The sequence below is a fragment of the Adelges cooleyi genome, unplaced genomic scaffold (genome assembly GCF_023614345.1).
Source record: "Adelges cooleyi isolate 19-005CV unplaced genomic scaffold, UGA_ACOO_1.1 ACOO_flye_CR_arks_rails_tigmint_CR_PRNA_397, whole genome shotgun sequence".
In the NCBI taxonomy this organism is placed as follows: Eukaryota; Metazoa; Arthropoda; class Insecta; order Hemiptera; family Adelgidae; genus Adelges; species Adelges cooleyi.
The window spans coordinates 33,614-42,693 of NW_026096075.1; the positions used below are offsets into that span (position 1 = coordinate 33,614).

The 9,080-nt window shown below is 33.0% G+C and overlaps 1 pseudogene; it reads left to right on the forward strand.

Moving 5' to 3' along the window:
• The first annotated feature begins 7,410 nt into the window (after window positions 1-7,410).
• Window positions 7,411-8,222, forward strand: LOC126841606 (tyramine/octopamine receptor-like; annotated as a pseudogene).
• Window positions 8,223-9,080: the final 858 nt, after the last annotated feature.

Genomic DNA, 9,080 nt, shown 5'->3' on the forward strand with positions numbered 1-9,080 from the left:
TACTCTTATCGAAGTCAAGATATTTTTCATAAAACTATATTGTGCTTATGACACAGTAAGTTTAACTTGGTTAAAATTATACGATCTTGTAACATAATGATAATTGTAATATTAATCACAATATATGATTTTATAATAATGGTCTTAAACTTCATTATGAAAATACTACGTTACTATGTTTAATAATTAAAGATAAAAACCAATAAATGAACAACAACAAAATATTCGTTTACACGTATAATTGCAATCAGTGTATAGATAATATAGTGGTATTGTCATTGAAAACCTAATTAAGTAAATTATAAATTAACCCAAAACTGTAGGCAGTTATTTTTTTATTTTAAAAATATTCAAAAATATACTGGATATTTTTATGTCAAAGCAGTAGCACAACCAGAAATGTCCATTGGGGAGGTCCAAAGTACGGTTTTTAGGTATAAGGTCCATGTGTAATATAAGAAAATGACATTATGTGATAACGATTTGTTATCTCCCGCAAAGCAGGCCAAAACAAAATTATTATACTGCCAAAATGAATAAATATTGTTTACTCTAAAGTATAATTAGATCATAACTAAAATTACCTTACCCAATTTTCCACTTAAGAAATACTCAAGGGGAGGGGGGCCCGAGGACCCCCCCCTTGGTTGCGCCACTGTGCCAAAGAGTCAAGGGCGAGAAATTAAATCAACTAACACCGATGACTAACTAATATCACTATGGTTCTTACACAAAAGATCTATCTAAAAAGAAATATAATTTAATTTAATTTAAAAAACTAGACGAAATAGTTGAGCATTCTTAAGATAAGAAAGATAAGCCAAATCGCAAAACAAACTATCCATTTTCATAAAAAAATACAACATTATAAAGAAATATACTGTTATATTCATCCATTACTGTTCTATTCATTCATTAGACAATACATAATATGATGCATAATTAGAATCCTCTTATCGAGTGTGTTATAAAAAATGTACAAGGGGGGTTATTAGAATACTATTTTTCAAGTCCCGTAATTTAAATATGTGTATTTACTTAAATATACTAAGTCTCGTCTGACCATAGAAACGGGTACCGCCGCCAAAAAATAATTTACTTAGCGGAAAGGATGACGGATGTGTTATATATTGTGCAGGGGGTTTATTAGATAATATTATACAAGTTGCGTCATTTAAATATGTATATTTATTTAATTATACTAAGTCTCGTTAGACTATAGAATAAAATATGTGATTTATAAAAATATTTTTTTTTGTCCCAGTGGCAACACTGCCTTATGGACAAATTTCCATTCCGTACCGGGTTTTATATATACCCCAAGAACCAATTAACTGGGTGCTAACTGCCATAAAAAATAAAATTTAATCTATTTTCAAGGGCCACACACTTGTGGATGATGACCAATTATTGTTTTAATGGCGAAATGAAAACTTTCAACAACATTTTTGGTTTTTTTGTTAAACCCATACACAGAAAACCCATTCGGCTGAACAAAATTCATCCCAAATCTTTGGAAATAACTAAATAGACTTCTAAAGGTTTGTTATACTTGCAAATTTCTTGCCAATTCTATTATTGCCCTCTTTCAATCGGTTATAATGAAATCATTTGGGTGCCCAACCTGTAACCTGTCAGGTAAATGAGTTACCATGCCATGTACTGTTGTATGTATATTATTATTACTATTAGCGTTTTTATAACTATTAATCTTTTTTAGATAAAACAAAATTACCATTCTCAAGACTATTGCTATATTCGTGATGTTCCTATCCTGTGTGGGCTAGACTGATTATAGTGTAACCATCAACCCTTAATTGAGCCTCTGGTATACCCTTCTGACTGCATTTCGTAATGCAGCTTCGTAATCTATTACAGCTGGGAGGTTTCCCCTATTTACCACTTGAAATTGCAGTTCCTCTTTTAAAAATTGTAACTGTCTAATATATTATGTGTTTTGTGTACATCGATTTAACAATCCATATACAATTGGAACTGATTAAAAGAAAGGAATAATATATAGTTTTATAAACTATTGTTAACTATAGAACTCGACACTTAACATTCATGGATAATTGACAACACTTTTTGTCCTTGATATTATTATAAAGGGTCATGCAAAAAAGGGCCAGTGTATTTACTTACAATTTAATTTAAATGTATAGATGAAATGTACCTAAGATACGGTGGTGTCAATTTTGTAATATGTCAAGAGTAGTCACCGCGTATTCAGCGAGATTACGGCCAGTATGTCTCGCATAATTATATATTATTTGTTTTTATTAAAGTCCTTTTTTTATAATATCTGAGCGCCTTCGCGTGAGTATGGTTACTGCTCTCGTTCCGTACTCTGCCAGACGCAAAGGTTTCAAACTAATGCTTAATTATTTTCGTCCCTTTGAATTTGACATGCCGATGGAAAATGTTTACCGCGACGGTCTTTGGTCAATTACAGCGTGCAACTTCACTCTCGTAGTATACCGTGTCATGTCCATCCACTCACTATTTTGTTTCCACTAAATAATTAAATCACTTCCGACGGTTGCAATATACCGTATAACCGTCTAAGATCAAAGTGCGTGTAGCCTTTCGGAGATAAAATTATTCTATACACTGAAGTTTTGCGGAGGTACGCGGCGGCAATTATTGCGTTCCGTAGAATCCCGGGGTTGTTAGTTTTCACCCCCCTGCGTGTCTGGCCTGTACCCTGTCATCAACCCGGATATTGCAGGAAATGCTGCCGTAAGTGCTTTTCGTAAAATCCCGGGGTTGTGGTCTTCACCCCCTCGCGTGTCTGGTCTGTACTATAACTACAAACAAAATGGTTTTATGATGTCAAAAACATTTTTCACGTATAATCAATAATATTGGAAATAATGTTCAATTTTAATAATTAAGTTACTTTTACAGCATTTTCATTGGTATTCGTGTACTGAAGGTACACTACAGAACACATACATATATTGTTGTATATTATACAACATGTGTACAATTTTTGTTTTCTTGCTATACCGAATAATTGATAACATATAATACGTAGAAAGGATTTGTCGAATAACCTATTTAACCTAAGAATACCTATTTCGTGTGTTTTTAGTTTAACTAATAGTGATGAGCTACTGTATAGTTCAGAATTTTTTTTTTAGAACACAAAAAAAAAACTATGGCATATTTTTCGCCGAATCTGCATCTAGCCTCAGAATATTACTTTAGTAGGGCTAGTTATTTTTTAAACAAACTCAAAAATAGTTTTAAGAAGCTCTGTTACTAAGCGTGTTACTTACGTTTGACTAATTTTATAAAATAGTGCTTTTTTGTTGTATCTATTTTGCTTGTTGAACAGAACTATGTAGTTACAGAATTAATGTAAAATTTCAAGTTTCCTTAAGTGTATACAAAAAAGTAATTTAGGAAGTTTTGGTTTTATCAATTACTTCCTGTTTGTTTTTTCAAAACAAACAAACGTACTAGAACAATTCTGAGGCCAGACAATTTTTTATAAAATGCACTTGATATTTTGAGTTTTGTTTATAAAGAACGTAAAATATTGTTGTAACGTTTTTGAGTATATTTTATTGATACGCCTCGTTTTGGAAATTAATACATTAAACTAATATTATAAAGTGACCACACATTTACGTTAATTAGGATAAAAATAAGTGAATCGTCTATTTGGTTAGCTGTTGTCCCGTCCAGTGATTCCCAAGTGACCTTATGTATGTATGTACATATTATGTATTGTGCGGGAATATTGTTATGCTACTATCATATTTTTCTTATTATTAATATCACCCTAAGCCCATTTCTATTGCTTGCCTCGTGTATACTTTCACTTCCCATCATTGGAATAAAATATTATACCCTTCCGCACTTGGCATTTAGGTCACCAACCACCAATTTGATTACATTCCCTGGCAGATTATCATAAGTTTGTGTCAGGTCCTCGTGGAAAAGTCCTTGACGTTTTTAATTATTTTTTTTATAGCTGAAGCGTATAGAAATAAAATGTTGAAGTTATTAAACATAGTTATACCTACGCAAGTGCAACTGACATTTTTATTGTCACCGGGTGGTCTTTTTAATCAGACTTGTGCCCACTTACAATGAGGGTTTATTTATCGCATAGATTGATTGGTACCCGATAGGTCTGACCGCCTAGTGAACACGGCACGCTAAGCTTCGACGCCGAAAATAGCTGGAAAAATATTCGTAAGCAAACAATGTTTACCAAACTTGTTGAACTAAATTTTAGTTTGTAAAATAATTCACCAAACACTTGTGTAAAATGTAGATGATAGGACACAGATAATAGAACAACAAGTTTGTTAGTTAGAAATTACATTAAGTGTTTGTTACGATATTTATAAATATTCAATGTGAAATATTCCTTGTGCAAGGAACGGCACACATCTAAGTGATGGTAAAAAATACTCATAAACCTGATGGAGCATGTCGACCGTAATCAAATTGATGGCGTCTAAAAAGCACACATCAATATGCGTACATTATAATGTATTTTGTTCGTTGATTTATGTTTTGGATACCTTTTATATCGATTTCAATGGTTTTAGTACTGTTGTGAAAACACCTACAGTGTAGTTGAAAATGTATTTTGTGGTTTTCTTTTATTATTCCTGGGCCTACTCTATTTTGATTTCTGGTTATTTGTTGAGATCATTGAAGATAATAATATTTTAATTTGTGTGAGTTGTGACGTGTTGTGTAAATTGTGTATCGTATTTGAAGTTATAGACCCATGGTGGTTAAAAGGAGTTTCTTCACATGATGCATTTATTAGTTCAATTCCAATTTCTGTGACGTATAGTTTTCTTCCTGTATAAATAGGTATAATGTTTTTTTGGTTTTTAAAAGGATGTTGGCGAGTTAGGGAAAATAGCACAAATAATACATTAGTGATTGTTTCATTCTTCTTAACCACAATGGACTTGTATGAAAACCTACAATTGATAATTTTGTTCAATGATTCCAAACAGTTTCATTATGTTTACACACATTCGGAATCAAGCCGATACATCGGACCCCCTTCATACATGTTGAAATATGATAACTGTACTTAATATATCTTTGTACAGTTCTTTTATATCTAATAAAAAAAAAATATACTAGAAAACCTTTAACTCGTATGGTGAATTCTGATTAATTTAATAAAGTACTCAAACTGGAAAACCAATTTCATACTACACCAAGCGATGCGATTATATGAATGTATAATGTAATTAGTATTATAGATATTGATGATTTTAATGTAATTGCGTTGTGGACATTATTGAAAACAAATTATTCTTGTGTATAATCTGAATGCTAATACAGCTTGGAATTATACAATAATAATTGTTTATCATTTTTCCCCGTTTTAGTTTATATTCAGTACAATGTATAACTGAGCGTTTATAAAGGTTTACGGAGCCATGTATGCTCTCTTTTTTACAAAATTAAAAATGTACATTAACTAGTTATATGGCCAATATTTTAAAGAAACAAATGCATTTCGAAATTCTTATATGTCTAGACAATCAGTATAATGTTTAGATATATCATATACCTATTATTTTTTTTATATCAAACATGGCTAAGCCTTGCAGCATAGATTGTAAATATTCTTTAATAAAAAAAAATATATATATATAAAGATTAGGACGAAATAAGTATTTGTAATTGTACATGAATCCGGTATAAATAATGAAAATGTTATTTGCTATACAACAGATTAAACAGTATTATAAAGTTAAATGAAGGTTATATGTACTTTATGTTATTTATGTAAAATAATTTACCTGTGACTTTTTTTACTTCAACTTAACGTATAATTTACCAAAATTATAAACGATTTTAATAACCAATACACTAATAAGCTGATCATACCTTTTTTTTATTCGTTTATTTACTATGATAGTTTTTAAACTCTAAAGGTACAGAACGTTTTATGAAGTCTTGATTGTTGACATATTCCTAATGAAATTACTATTTTAAGTAAAGTGAACCTTACAATTCTCATCTCAAGTAATTGTATGGGTACACTTTAAACGAATATGATAATAAAGTCATCGGAAGATATTTTTTATTTAGTACAGGTGTCCCCTGGCTTTTGTGGTTCACCCCGGGGGGATCGCCTACGGACCGACTAGTAGACGGATCCTGTAATAAATAAATATATATATATATATATATATATATATGTTTTTTTTTTAATTTAATAATTAATCGAAATACTTAATACTTTAATAAAAAAAAATTAAAAAATATCTAAATGACTTAATACCAAATTCGATTTAAATGTATATTTATTACTCGTATGGTGTACACTATACATGCACATTAAAGAAACAGATTGACCAAAAAAAAAATGTCATTTAAATATTTTTAGTATTTTATAACAAGTTTCACAGGCCATTTTGAGAATTCTTCCCACCTAATTGTGTTTCTAAACAAGCACAAGAAGACAGTAGACCGTCGGTATTTCGAATTTAGATAGATTTATCAAAATAAAAAGTAAAATTATTGGCAATTTCCTGTGTATATAATAATAAAATGTTTAAATTGTTCGTAGTGATAGATATTTCCGTATAATTTATAATAAAATAATAATAAGCAAAATATTGATTTTATTGAATAAAAAAGTATAGTTTTACACTGTAACTATGTATAAATATAAATTCTATAATTTATATTTATACAGCGTGTCCCACAAAGATACGACAAATTAAATCACTTTTGTTCTAGTTAATATTTTTAATATATTTTTTTAAATTAATTTATACTCATTTGCGCTAAAAGCACCGCGTTTTTTTATTGCACTTACCTATTTAATTTTTTTAAACTATTTAAATTTTTTTTCAATATAAGCATTTTATTAAGAATAATTTTTCAAAAATAATTTGTGAAAAAAATTAGTATATTTATTCATCCATTAAAAAGTTATATGAATTTAAAAGTTAGGAAAATTTGATTTCACATTTAATGCGGCGGCCATTTAACCATGTTATTAAATAACAATTATTCATGTTCACATTTTTCCAAGTTTTTTTTTTTTTTTACTGATTATAATGATACCTACAACATACAATATTATTGATATAAGTCGAAGACTCAAAACTGAAGTTGGTCGGTCTTGCCGGAGCCGCCAGTGGAGCCGTCCACTCTGTCGTTGCTGCTGGCCGAATCTCGGGTCATTGTGGTCGTTTTGGTGCGTTTGAACGATGAGCCCTTGTGTCGCTTGGACTACCTGATGTCCACCTGGAGCTTGTGTCGGTTGTTCTGAGTCAGCGCCACCTAAGCCCATCGTCTCAGTCGGCACCTGGGGGCCACGTAAATCCGCAAGTAGGTGATACTCATCACCACCAGCGGTATGTAGAACGACCCCACGGACGAGTATATCACCTACCGGAATGAATGATCAGCTGGCACAGAGTGCATTCGTCGAACGCTTCCGGCCAGTCGTTGGCGTCGGCAAGCTGATGATGGCACTGAGCAGCCACACCAACGCCACTGTTCAGAAAACACAACGTGACGAGCCAGCCAGCTAGTCGGCAACGTCGTCTGCATCCTGTGGCTGCCGTGCGACGTACTGTACTGCACCGAGTCTATACTTAACCTATGCACCACCGGTACCGTGCCATCACCCAGCCGATAGCGTACGCTCAGGAGCGCACCGTGTCCCGAGCGCTCTGGACAGTGGCGTTGGTGTGGGTACTCAGTGTAACCATTAGCTTGCCACCGCTGATCGGCTGAATGCGTTCAACAAATGCACTCTTTGTAAGGTGACCAAAAATTCCGGTTACTTGGTGTACTCGTCCGAGGGCTCGTTTTGCATACTAGTGATGGTGAAGAGCATCACCTTACTTACGGATATACGTGGCAACCAAGCGTCGGCTGAGACGACGGGCCCGGGTGGCGCTGCCTCAGGACAGCCGACATTAGATCCAGGTGGGAACTGGGTCGTCCAAGCAACACAAGGGTGTGTCGACCAAGTACACGAAAACTATCACAATGACTGGAGATTCGGCCAGCAGCAGCGACATAGTGGACGGCTCCACTGACAACTCCGGCAAGACTGACCAACAAACCTCGTCGGGCGGCTGCAAGCAAGTCAAAGAACTGCTCGAGAACAAATAGTGCATATCGCTATCAAAGGAACGGAAAGCGGCCAAAATGTTGGCATCATCATGGGCTTGTTCGTCGTCTGTTGGCTGCTGTTCTTCTGACCTATCTAACCTATCTGACCTATTTTGACCTATCGGTAATAAAGGTTTTTTTTGTCATATACTACCTTGTCTTAATTTATACCGATACCGAAATCGAATTTTCACTGAACAATTGTAATTGAAGTGTTCTTTCTTTTTTATAATATCCTTAAACAATTTTTTTTCAACATTTCAATTAGCCAAAAATTGAAAGACACATAAAATTTTTTATAAATTTCATTAAATTTTTATGCTGACTGAAGTTCAAAATAAAAATAAAAAAATGTTGAACCGAACTTTTTATATACGTCTTTTAATAAAGTTTTAAAGCAGCATGTAATGGAACGATTGCGATTCGTATGATAAGAATTTATTATTATTATGATTGTTGGCGGCGAAATTTGAATGTCACGCCAGCCAGGTATCATCCGACAATCTCTGCCGCCTGTTTCCCTCCGCTACAATCAGGTCGATCAACGGACACCCGTCGCCAGCACATGACACGGCCATATCATGTGTTGACCGTACCGCTCTTACAATACTTTGTAACTTTTTATTATACGCAGGTATGTATATTACAAATTAAATTTATTTTATCTTATTAAATAACCGATAAAGTGGGTTAATTGTATAGTGAGGTTAATGTTATTATCTCATACAGTGATGCTACAGTATATTATAACTTAAATACCTAACAATTTTCGCTGCGGTTACTTGCCTATGATACGCATATACTATTTTTTATTACAGTGTGACTAGCTCCGGCTCACAGCGACTTCAAAGTTCAAATCCTAAAAAGACGATCGAAATAAATATCTCCTGAATTTCAATTATAAAAACGTCAAAATATATGTTTATGGGGTCACCGCATTCGAATTT